Source organism: Meleagris gallopavo, chromosome 15, assembly GCF_000146605.3.
Source record: "Meleagris gallopavo isolate NT-WF06-2002-E0010 breed Aviagen turkey brand Nicholas breeding stock chromosome 15, Turkey_5.1, whole genome shotgun sequence".
Lineage (NCBI taxonomy): Eukaryota > Metazoa > Chordata > Aves > Galliformes > Phasianidae > Meleagris > Meleagris gallopavo.
The window spans coordinates 3,566,945-3,579,090 of record NC_015025.2 but is presented as its reverse complement, the minus strand read 5'-3'; the positions used below and the strand labels follow the sequence as shown (position 1 = coordinate 3,579,090).

The following is a 12,146-nucleotide window of genomic DNA, read 5'->3' as shown; positions in this document are numbered from 1 at the left end:
AAAAAAAAAGCACTGATTAATTTAGCAGCAGACAGCAACACTCCAGCACCACAGAAGTATTTAGTGAGTACATATTTTTGGGAGCTGCATGGGGTGGAATCAGGTACAGTCCTAAAGTTTGTGGTTGGGGATTTTTTTTGTTTTTGTTTGTTTTTTCTACAAGTTCGTGTAAAGTAAAAAAAAAAAACCAAACACACACACACACAACAAAAAAACCTGCATGCTACAAATGAGAAACAAATATTCCCAAATCTACAGATAAATTAATCTGAAATTCAGCAGCAAAACCAACAACAGCAAAATACTAAAAGGTTCAGAAAGTATTTCCTGTACACAAATAGCTGAGTGTGAAAGAAGACAAAAGATATCTCCAGACTGAGGTTCCACAGAATTAGCCCAGAGAAAAGTAATTACTACTTTGATGGCATCACTTAAAATTAATAAAAAATGAAAACGTTCCCGTCCCATATCTTATCAGCTGTAGACAATTACCCCGAGCAAAGATAACAAAGACTCCAAACAAAGCCCATTTTTATGCAATGATATATATACATATTTTAAATACAGATCTGCAAGTTAGTTCATTTTAAAACTGCAGACATCATGGCCATTAGCAGCGTCTCTGCAGCAGTGCTTCCCTCTCCTACTCTCATTACCTAGCGTCAGATGTTTAACAGGAGAGTTTCACAGTGCTGAATCTCACTACTGCCAGTGAACCAGTTGCTGTCTAGTTGCCTCAGTCAAAAGAAAAGAAGGAAGCAAATCAACTGAATTGTGCAGCCATTGCTGCATTGGCACTCAGCCTAGCATTGCTGAAGGACCATTCATAAAGCACTTATGCATATCGTATCGTGCACAACAAAATAGGGATTTTATCAAAGGTCTGCATGGAGTTTAGCACCCAGGTCATTGGTTTGGGGACTGTGGTAATGCAATTCCTTGGACTATTAGGAAAACCAAAACTTTAGAGTGGAGCAGGAGGCTTTCCTGCCACACAGTGTCTGTTTACTTGCCTACATATTACAGGTTAGACCAAGAAAGCCTTCTCTCTGCACCCCACAGGCTGGTGTTGGGTTTTGGGATGCCAGCCTGAGAAGCTGCACGTATCCCCAGAGCACAGCAGTCAGCCAGTTAGCTGCCTGACGGGCAGAACCATCAGCTCCTCCAGCAGCTCTGTGAGAAGGTCAGGATGAGGGAGGCTTCCTGGGCACTGATTTCGGTCATGTGGAACTGAATGGATCCGTTTCCAAGGAAGGGAAGGGATGAAAGCATTAGGTCAGATGCAGCAGGAAAGAAGGCTTTGCTTTTAATTTCTCCTTCCAGCAAACGTTCATTCTGGCACCACTAAAATATTTCATATTTTAATTCTTTTTAATCAGCTATGAATCAGTTCACTGATGCATCTAAATTTCGCAGCCCACAGATGAATGCCATGTTGGGTCTGATAACCAGTAACGATCATGAGGTACATAACTATAATTATTCAACAGCCATTGAACTGCCCTTAGGGTACAGTGTTTGGGAGGTCTAGCTAGCAGTGCAGAACAAATATGCAAACTCGTAATTTATACTCTGCTTCACTAACTGTTGAATTGCACTGATAAGGAAACAAACCTAGCATACTTGCATCCACATCTCAGCAAACGTGATTTCCAATTAACAAACAGAATTTAAATAATACAAACATACAATAATACAAATATATAAATACAAATATATTTAAAAACCCACATTATAAATACTTTTTATTTCTCCCTCTGTCTGCAGATGGTATTTTAAAGGTTTATCAAGTACTTGAACTCTCCAAGCTAATACAATCTATGTGGGGAAAAAAACTAAAATATCAGTAGCTCATACTTCTGAACGCAAAGGGAGGAAAGCAGGAGAATTTCACAGGACCATAGCCCTGACAGGCTGCGTTCCTGCCTGAAAGCAGGCACCTGTGCCACTGCTCTGCAGCTCAAGAGATGCTCGGTGCAGAAAAGGTCAAGAGGCAAGCTTGACACACACAGGAACACGGAAGTAAACCAGAAAGCAAATAGCCACTTCTCCAGGGTTGCAGATTTTCTAAATTCATGGCATACTCAGTCATCAGTAAGGCCTAGAATACGACAGAATGAGTCACCGCAGATAGCATTCTTCCTTCACAGATTTCTGTGAACTCAACTTAGCACCACCAGAAGAAAATAAAAACCCTGCTACTGCCCAGGGAGAACACAAAAAGATCTGGAAAGATGTTATGAGGTATAGTTTACTATTTCCCTTTACCACCACGACGTTTACGCTAGGTGATTTCTCAGTACAATTACTTATTTTCAACAACATTCAGTAATCATTAGCACCTTTGCAAAAGAACTGTCACTCAGTCTATGGCTAACTTTTCACTGCTGTTTCTGAAGGACAGAAGTTTTTGGGTTTTTTTTTGTTTTTGTTTTTTGTTTGTTTTTTTTTGTTTGTTTGTTTGTTTTTTTACAGCATAACCTTATTTAGTTAAGCCAGCTACCAACAACTCCTCTGGCAGCACTGCAGTTTAAATCTTGTCAAGCTGAAACAATTCTGTTATACTTTCAAGCAGCTTAAGGAACTATGAAACAGCAGGAATATCCACATTACAGACTCTTTTTAAATTATAAAAAATAAAGCTCTCTGTCATCTAGATAAGTAATTGAATTGACAATACAATAGAGAGCATCAGAGTTATAAAGGCAGCGCCTGGAGTAAAGCTCATCTGTGGGAGCAGCTACCTGCGCAGTGCAAACAATGAAATAACATTGAGAGAGATCCTAGATTCAATTTCCTATCCTACTATTTTGTTTGAAAGAAAAAAATGTAGGGTTGTTGGTTTTGTTTCTGCTTTTGTTTTTTTTCTACAGGTCTCTGACAGCAGGAAGCTCAAAATCCTTCCTTAGGAGTCAGATGGAAACCAAAGACCCCCACAATCTACGTACCCAAAAACAGCCTCAGTAGTGAACAGTTCCTGGTTCACTACTAAAGAGCACATTGCCAAAGAACTGCAAACTTTTAAAGATGACTATTCCCTGAGTTTGTAGCAAATAAAAATTCCTAGGGTCCACAACTGTGACAATGAGAATACAAAAGTATATCTGAACTATTAATGAAATCTGTATAAATGCTCTCCCCCTTCCTCCCTATCTTACTAAAAAAATGGGAGGGGAAGACTGCAATGTACTTACTGCCTTGCTATCCTTCTTTACGCCATTTTTTCCAGGAAAAACAAACTCTCATGCCATCCCACTTCTAACTACTTCCTTTGAGGCTTATGAAGGCTTATTTGCTCAGGGTGAAGTGGCTGCTGTATTTTGCTTTCTTCTTCAAATGGAAGGCTCAAAGTAAACTGTGCAATTCCAGGACAGCCCAGATGCACACATACTGTCTCCTTTTCTGCAGAAGTGAGCTTTGAGCAGGTTAATTTCAGAAGGAAGTGATAAGTTACCCCAACAAATGACATTCCATATATTTTTTGCTGAACCAGTTTAGTTCTGACAAATATAAACAAAAGAAAGATGAGGGAAAAGGCAAAGTTTTCCTCCATAAACCCATGTGCACAGTCTTCAGAACTGGATACAACTAACACTTCAGCATTTTTATGATAATTCAGACTTTACTTCAGAGTAAAGTCTGAATTATAAACGACAGTCTTTGTAACTTGCCACATAAATTGTTTCTTCAAGATTTTCTTCTAAAATAAAACTAACCTTACTATAGAACACTACGTTGTGCTTAATTCAGCTATTATACATGCTGCTTTTCATTGCCATCATTCATTTTGCAGCCTTTAACACCCAGTTTGTTGAATTGCTTTTCCACACATAAGAGTTCTACTCATAAGAGTTCACTCATAAGAGTGAAGATGCTATGAGGGAAACAATAAATAATTACAAAGACTCTTACCCATTATTTTAATTTGCAAAAGTAAAGTGACAAAGAAATAATTGACTACTAAATCTGGTTACATTTTTTTCATCCTTTGCATGAAATGAAATAAAAAAAAAAAAAACAAACTACCTCACCTTTACGTTTTTATTAAGCTTCAAGCATTTATTAAATTAAGATGATCTTGCACTAAAGACATCCTGTACAAAGATTTAATCTCTGCAGGTAAATACAAATATCTGCTAAAATTTCCAATTGTACAAGGGCTGCTCTGAAAGTAATGCTTCCTTTTTTATGCTAACCCCCCAGTGTCAGAGGTGGATGTTGGTATGACAGTGGTAGAGGCTGAACCTTCTCACCAATCTTCCATTACACTGTATTGCAATGCGACAGATGGTTGCAGAGGAGCAGCCTGACACAATGGCGTCTGACATGGAAGAGTGGATGAAGCAAAATCATGGAATTGAATTCCTCCACGTGGAAGAAATGGTATCCACTGACATTCATCAATGCTTGGATTGGGCTTCACTTTTATGGAGACCATACAGTGGATAGCACAGTGAGGCAGTGCGTGGTGTGTTCCAACAGTAGTAAGAGCGGGTCAGATTTCTGTGGGCACGGCATGCAGGCTTTGGTTCACTACTGGCAAAAATGCATAGCTAATGGTGATGACTATGCTGAAAAATGGTGTTTTGTAGTTGAGAAACAAATAATGTTGTTGTGCTCTTTTTTTCTGATTTATTTTCCATGTAAACATATAAGAGGCACTACTTTTGGAGTGACCTACATATCTAGCTCTCCTAAAGGGACAGACTTGTTCAACAGTGATAGTATTTCTCAGTGAAGTTCTGCCAAATTTGGTCTACAAACAAACGTTGTGCTTTCTTTCAGAGACCAACAATCAAGCAAGCTAACTGCTATCCACAATAGTCAACAGCTACAAGAAAAAAATACAGAAAAATTTTTCTGAAAAGTATTCTGTTTTCTGCAAATACAGAAAAGTCACCCCTAGGAACTCTTTTTGTTTTTTTTTCAGTAACTTGCCTGTTGCGGTTTTAGGGGAAGATTTGTTTCACCAAATACACATAAACAGCTGTACCAAAGTCCATAAATTACTTTCCGCAACTGAATTGAGAGGATTAGATCTCAGCAATTAGCGCACTACCAAAATCAGCCACTCGCTCTGGCACTTCTACCTGTGAATGATGTCTTGTTCTAGCGAAAAGCAGCCACTTGAAGTCTTCTTGTCTGGACCTCGTGGACAGTCTGCTTCATAGCTACTATTTTATTTTCATCTTTCAACCTGTAGGCCAAATTTATTCTCTGTTTCTGCAAGAAGCCTACAATACAGGAATGCCCAACACATTTTTCCAAAACATTTATTTTTCCTAATTTTACACTCACTTGAATATAGTAGTATTGAAAACTAAAATTGAACTTTCACTGTACTTGCAGTCTACAGAGGAGAAATGATGAAAACTAAGAAAAAGCAGAAAGGAGATGAAAAAACAAAAATTCTGGAAAAAAAACATCCCAACCCCAACTACTATGAAATAAAACATGTCTCAGAAAGTGGTGCAAGCATGTCTGGAAAAGATGTAATATTCTCTCTCCTTCCTCTTGTGTTCCTTCAGAGAAAGTTCTCTGGGCAATGTCTCCTCCAGCAGATGCATTTTCTTCCTAGAAACCAAACTACCCGTACCTACATAGGACAGCGCATCATTAGGCAAAACAAAACATAGACCCCCACAAAACTCTCCAGGAATTCACTTTAAAAAAAATCTTTGTCTGCACAGAATACTAAATGCAATCTAAAGCTAGACCAAGGCAATATAAAATCCCCAAAGGTTTTACCAATGGGTTATTAAAAACAATAAACTAAAGAATTCTACAGTTGCTAATTCCCTCTATCAGGAACTAAGTACAAAGCTCAGAATCTTGGTTCTGCCATTCAAAAGCTCCAGACTCATCCATACATGTGGGAAGTCTGCCCAAAATGGGGACAGCTGTGCTGTGGCAGCACAGCAGAGAGCTCTCACTCCAAACAGAGCAGAGTTTTACAGTGAGACAGAACTGTAATTGATGCTGAATGCAATTCACACACATCACCAACACACAATTTGCCTGCGTGCAAGAGAAAATTCTTGATTTTGAGACTTCAGATATTCCTCGTGAACATCTGCCTTAAATTACGTGAAGACAGACGGTCAATCAACATTTTGTTAATTTCTTGATCTCTGTTTTCTCAACAGGAACATGAAGATCAGCTATAACAAAGTTACTAAAGAATGGCTGTTCATATCAGACTTGCATTTTGACTAAGTTTTTTCAGAGATCTCTATGTGGCTATAAATTACTTAAATCACTGAATTTTCTTTTTAATTTCAGAAGTTAGGCCCTTCAGCTTCATTCCAAAATCTACAAGCCAACAAATTGTTCCTTCGCTCCGAGAGGATTTGGGTTCAAAGTTGTCTTACAATTCTTATAACAAATGAGAAAGGAAATCCCATAACTGAATACTCTGTCCTATGATAAATTTCTTTTTTATTACTTCAGGAGGCATAAAAAGGAGTGCTGAATGCTAGCCGCCGGAGTCAAGTGAAGCAAAATAGCACATATGGAAAATGAAGACATCCTAGCAATCTGTCAAAAATGTACAGTGGCTTGCCACAGGCACTCGGAAGGGCTGCTGCAGGTAAGCAGGCAGCCTGCCTGGGCTTAGCTCTGGGCCTGCTGCAAACAACTGGCCATTGCAGGAAGGCTGCTCTGCAAAGCTCAGCCCAACAGACGGGCTACTTCTCAAACCGCAACCCGTGACGGCTGCTTGGAAGGAGAGCTTACAAACGACTAGAAAATCAGTCATACTTCATGAGAAGCATCCATTTTGCTTTCTCAAAATGGTGACTCAGGCTCAGCACTACAGCTCATCATAACATCACCAAACATCAGCAGTTTGGAGATGTTGTACAGAGCACTTCACCTTGCTGTCGCATGCTCTCCAAAGCTGATGGCATTACAGCCTGATGTATTCATCTTTCCTATTCTGACAACTTCAATAAAGTAAACTTACTTATATTCTGTATCTCTCTCTAAACTATCTCTCACCTCTTTCTCAAAACGTTGTAACAAAATTGTTGGCTATATCAAATACTTCAGTTGGACTAAGAAGCATATATCAAGAAGTTTAGCAGGTAGTTATCACAGAGATATTTAATGAGATATACACAAAATGCCAATTTCTTTTTTGCATCAAGTCTTGCTGATTTGTTAGTGTACAAAACACAGTAATTCACAAAAGGGACACAACCACAAGCAAAACAAAATGCATAAAGAAAATAAATTGTTTAAAATTAATACTATAAAACTTGAAATATCTACCAATATGAAACAATCTGTACATTCTGCGACATATTTTCAATATATTCACCAAATTCTGAACAATTACAGATTCCAAAAATAAGGAGAAATTGATAAGCTGTGCAATCATTCATACCCTTACTTCTAAGTATTCATTCATTTACTTTTTTATATTTTAGATTTATATTCATAGTCAGAAATGCATAGCTGTCGTCATCTTGCAATGCTATGTCCTCAGGACTTCTCTATTTTGGCAGCAGAATATAGAATATTTTCTCTTCTTTTTACCTATAAATCATTCTGAGCATCATGGCTCCTGTGTTGGCTACATTATGAACAAGTAGTACAGCGACTGAAGATTATTCCTCTTTTTGCACCAGCAGCAAGAAAGATGTCAGGAATCTTTCACTGGAAGATATTTTTCACTTCCTACTCTGTACACTCTCTTGCTAAGAAGAAATTTTTGGGAGGAAATCTGAGTTTTACCACATCCGGGGATGCATATGTATCTGAAGTTGTTTAGAAGAACACAGCATTCATCTTCTGCCAGAGCTTAAGATCTCATGTCATATTTAAGGGAAACATGAAATTGCATTTCAAAAAATGGCTGGAACATACAGTGAAAGTTTCTTCCTCCAAATTATATCCTTGATATGCCAGAAATAGACTTTGCCTCTAACTACTCTTGCTTGGTGACTGAACAATAAAGGGAACAAACTATCAGTGTTTGCAGGCATTTTTATACGTGTGGTTTCTGATTGTAGGCAGCTTGGTTGTTTGCCTAACCACCTGGAAAGGAGACTAAAAACAAATGAACATCTCCCAGATGTACAGAGATGCAAAGCCCTGATTAAGCCACTGACATGACAACTGGCAACCACAGCCACTGGCACTCTTCAAAAGACTGATATGGCAATTTTCCAGCCAAGTTCTACCAATTAAGCAGTCATCCACCCTAAAATGCCAGGACTAAAATAAGTGGCTAAAACACGTGGCAAGCTTATTTCACTAGGCTAGCAGCATCTTCATTCTGCACCTCTGAGCACACGTTTAGCTTCTAACTCACTGCCTATCTGTGCAACAGGCATTACAATAAACTAGGTTCATCAGGAGGGGGACAAGGAGCCTGTAACAACAACGCAGATGTGTATTGCAAATGCTCCTATCATTCTCCCAGAGAAAATGGTGTTAAGTTTTGCAAGAGCCATTTAATGTTTTGGAATTTTTTTTTTTTTTCCTAAAACTGCTGCAGACTTTGTCCTTTTTCAATTTTGCAACTCAAGATTAACTATCCTGTGTTTTCCAGGATAATACAAGCATTGGCAGGGGGCACGTGAGAAATAACTATTATTTGGCTACACAACAGCATAGGCTAGATGACTGTTCAAAATCCTTCAGGCTGTTCTTCAGCATTCTCTATTGGTGTTCATAACAGCACTGAGCTAACTTCTGATTTTCTCAATGAAGAATCCAAGCAACTGGTGAAGTAAGCAGTTCACATTCAGTTATAGAGAGAACAACTTCACATGGACTACAGCACTAAGTAAAATATTTAGTGTTTTTACATTACATAGCACTGGAAAAAAAATCTTACAAGAAACAGCTGCCTCCTTCCTCTTAATAAACAATATTCATTTAAAAGGTCTGGGTTGCATAATAGCTATACAAATTGAAGAATCATTTTTATCAAAAGCAGAAGAATGAAACACTTGAAGAATCCTTGCTGTAAGGGAAAGCAAGCTCAGTGGACTAAGCAGTGCTCAGCACAAGCAAGCCAGGCTGCAGTTCAGGTGCTCTTTCTTCTTGTAGCAGCTAACTGTGACATTTTAGATGGTGTGCCTGATTTCACATGCTGCCCTACTAGCATACACTGACCGACACAAATCAACTGTGCAACCTGCTATGGGGAACCTGCTTCAGCAGGAGGCTGGACGTGATCTCCAGAGGTCCCTTCCAACCTCAATAATTCTGCGATTCTGTGAGACTCAGGTTACAAACTATGTCAACACATACTATGCTGTATTTTACATCTTTCAAATAGAACTTCTAAAAATAACATGAGTAATCCATAAGATGAGGTACAATGAGCTAGTTAACACATCACACGGCCAAGTCACAAAAGGAGAAAGCATCGCTGACTGTCAGTGTCACAGAACACAGCAGAGGTGGAGAAAACAAGAACAAACAAAAAGCCTGTAACAGTCTTGTGTCGAGCCAGTTTCTTCCCTTTCTTGACGAACATTACATTATCTATTTTACAAAAAGTCATCATTGTAATACACATTTTTGCAGTACTACACTTGTGTCTATCTGCAGAATCTTTGTCATATTCAAAAGTGATTTTAGGCAAAAAAAAAAAAAGTTGTATTACTTACTGAAATAATCACACCATGAGCCCTGAATAAGCGCTTCAAACCAGGAGCCAAGTACCATTTTCCACCTCAGCAAATTGCCCCAACAGCAAAGGAGACATCTCCCATGGCACTCAAGCACTGTATCCACTGTTTGCTGAAGGATATTGGCTGTAAGTAACCACTATAAGGAATGGCCTAGTTAGAGACGGGACAGAGATTCCAGCAAGTGAAGTGCTTTCATTAAGCATATATTATACACACAGTATATACACACAGAAGAAATTTATCCCTTACTAAAGAATCCCTGAAAAATCAGAAGCTCCCTGGAGAGGGGAACTCTGTGATTACAACAGATAATACTTAACGCTTCTCATCAATCATTCACAAATAGCTCAAGTTCTTCACCCTTTGGTGAGGGAGGCAGAACAAGAAATAACAGAATGAGGGATTTTTAGATGTGCAAACACAGTTGGAAAGGAAGGCAAACTTGGTATTTTGTTAGAACATTACTGAGCATAAGGCTTTGTAGACTCCAGCTATTCATCAACCTGAATTGACATTTGTCAAATCAGAATACTCTTTATATTGCTTTTAACATTTGTTTTATTATGATTAAAATTATACAGTTAGTTCCTTGGAGAACTTAAGTACCCAGATGCATCTTGGGATATGCTGTATATTGAGCATCAGAGCTTCTGACATCTCTTCTGTATCGTCAGATGCTGACATCTAACCAAAGCAAATATGGACGTAACATCTATTCCAAATAGAAAAATCCACCAGTGCAGAGTAAAAGAAGAATATGTGAAATGTTCACACTAGAACTTAAATAAGTGGAAGAATAACTCAGCACCTCACAGAACTTCATACTTCTCCTAAAGCTTGCTCTTTCCCAGAGATTCTTTCCAACACGTGCATCAGTTTCCTTATTTAGATTTCATGTTCTTGTGGAACAACCTCGAAGACTTATGAAGCAACTCAGGAAGAATGTACATCAGAATAGCAGTTTATATGCAAATATCTAAACTAGGAAGATATAAATAGTGATTAGAAAGTGAAAATACTATAATGATTTCTACAAAGATCACCCTTGCAGGGGTGCACGTTAGAAGTTCTAATTAACAGCTAGATGTAGGTACTAAAACATCACAGAATAACAAATAACTTAAGTACTAGCTATGAAATAAAAAGGATGTTTATTTGGTAGTTTCTTAAATACTTCATTTATATTTGTCATTTATAAAGCCTATTAATGCTGTCAAGTACTAAGCATCAGCAGGTACTTGCGGCTCCATTCTACATGCCACATAACTGAATTCCAGGCGGCTTTTCAATTTTCATAGAACTTGGTATTCGTGCATTACAATATGGTTAATTCCTGACAGGTGGTACGCAGTAAGGAATTCACACTGATGCATGAAATACAGACTGGAGCTGGTTTAAGGCACAGCGTAAGTGAACCTTCTGCCAGATCTTGCTTACCAAGAACACTGCCTGTTTTGATAGCTTGGTTATGACGTAGGCTAACTGTGATTTTGGCATCAGCAACCAAATTCGACAGCCATTAAATCGCAAAACAAATCAATTAATAGAAATCAGATTGGATTAGATTTATCCCAGACGTTTTCACGAACATTTGATTTCAGTTAGTGATACGTCACTGTACTCAAGTTAGAAATAAATTTCATACCATTTACATAAATTTTCCTCCTAAAAACAGATCTGTCTTTTAAACATCTAAGTCAAAAAGATACCTTCAACAAGTGGGGGATTTTTTTGCACCAAACATGCTGAGATCTGATTGGAGAATTAGTGGCATATCCTATTTTCCTATGGATTTACAGCTTTTGATTAGGCTGGTTGAGGAGCAAACTGCAAAACAGCACTACATCTGAAGTTTGTTTTTCAGGGGGCTAGACTGTTACACGTTTTCAGATACAGATTCTCTTAAATAGAATATAAAACGAAGGCTGACATAAGTATAAATTAGTGTACACTTGAGTTCTATGGCACGCTTTGATTACAGAAGTGGAGGCTTAACCCCACAATCTGCCCTGCTCAACTCAGACTGCCTATTTTATGCTCTTTACTTGGTTATTATTTCAACCACTAAAATTACAACAAGATTGCTTTGAAGTTTGGTGTAGTATTTTGGAAGCCTTTTTCTCTTCAGACTCGAGTCTCAAGAACACAAAACCCATCTTCGTTAAGTAACCCTCTTTGTTAAGTAATTTTGCAAAATATAAGAGTCAATCTGAATGTTTCATTGTCCATTTTGGCAAATATTCCATAATTTCTAAAGATTATCTGGGATATTCTCATGAAATTTTGTAGATTATCCTAATTTAAGATGAACAAGACAAATACAGAGAAATTTAAGGCTATGAAATTCACATAAGCAGGCCATTAACACAGCAAGCCATATACATGAGGAATCAAGTTAATAGCCAATGCATCAAAGCAGAATAAATTAGTATCTGCAAATAAATAGCTTTTTCCAATATTAATCACTAAACAAAATAAGAAGTGCATTTTTTTTTT

The 12,146-nt window shown here is 38.0% G+C and overlaps 1 protein-coding gene across 1 annotated transcript in view; it reads right to left on the bottom strand.

Annotated features, from left to right (window-relative positions):
* Positions 1–12,146, bottom strand: part of SLIT3 (slit guidance ligand 3) — a 484,962-nt gene that overhangs the window by 373,401 nt on the left and 99,415 nt on the right. The window lies entirely within an intron of this gene.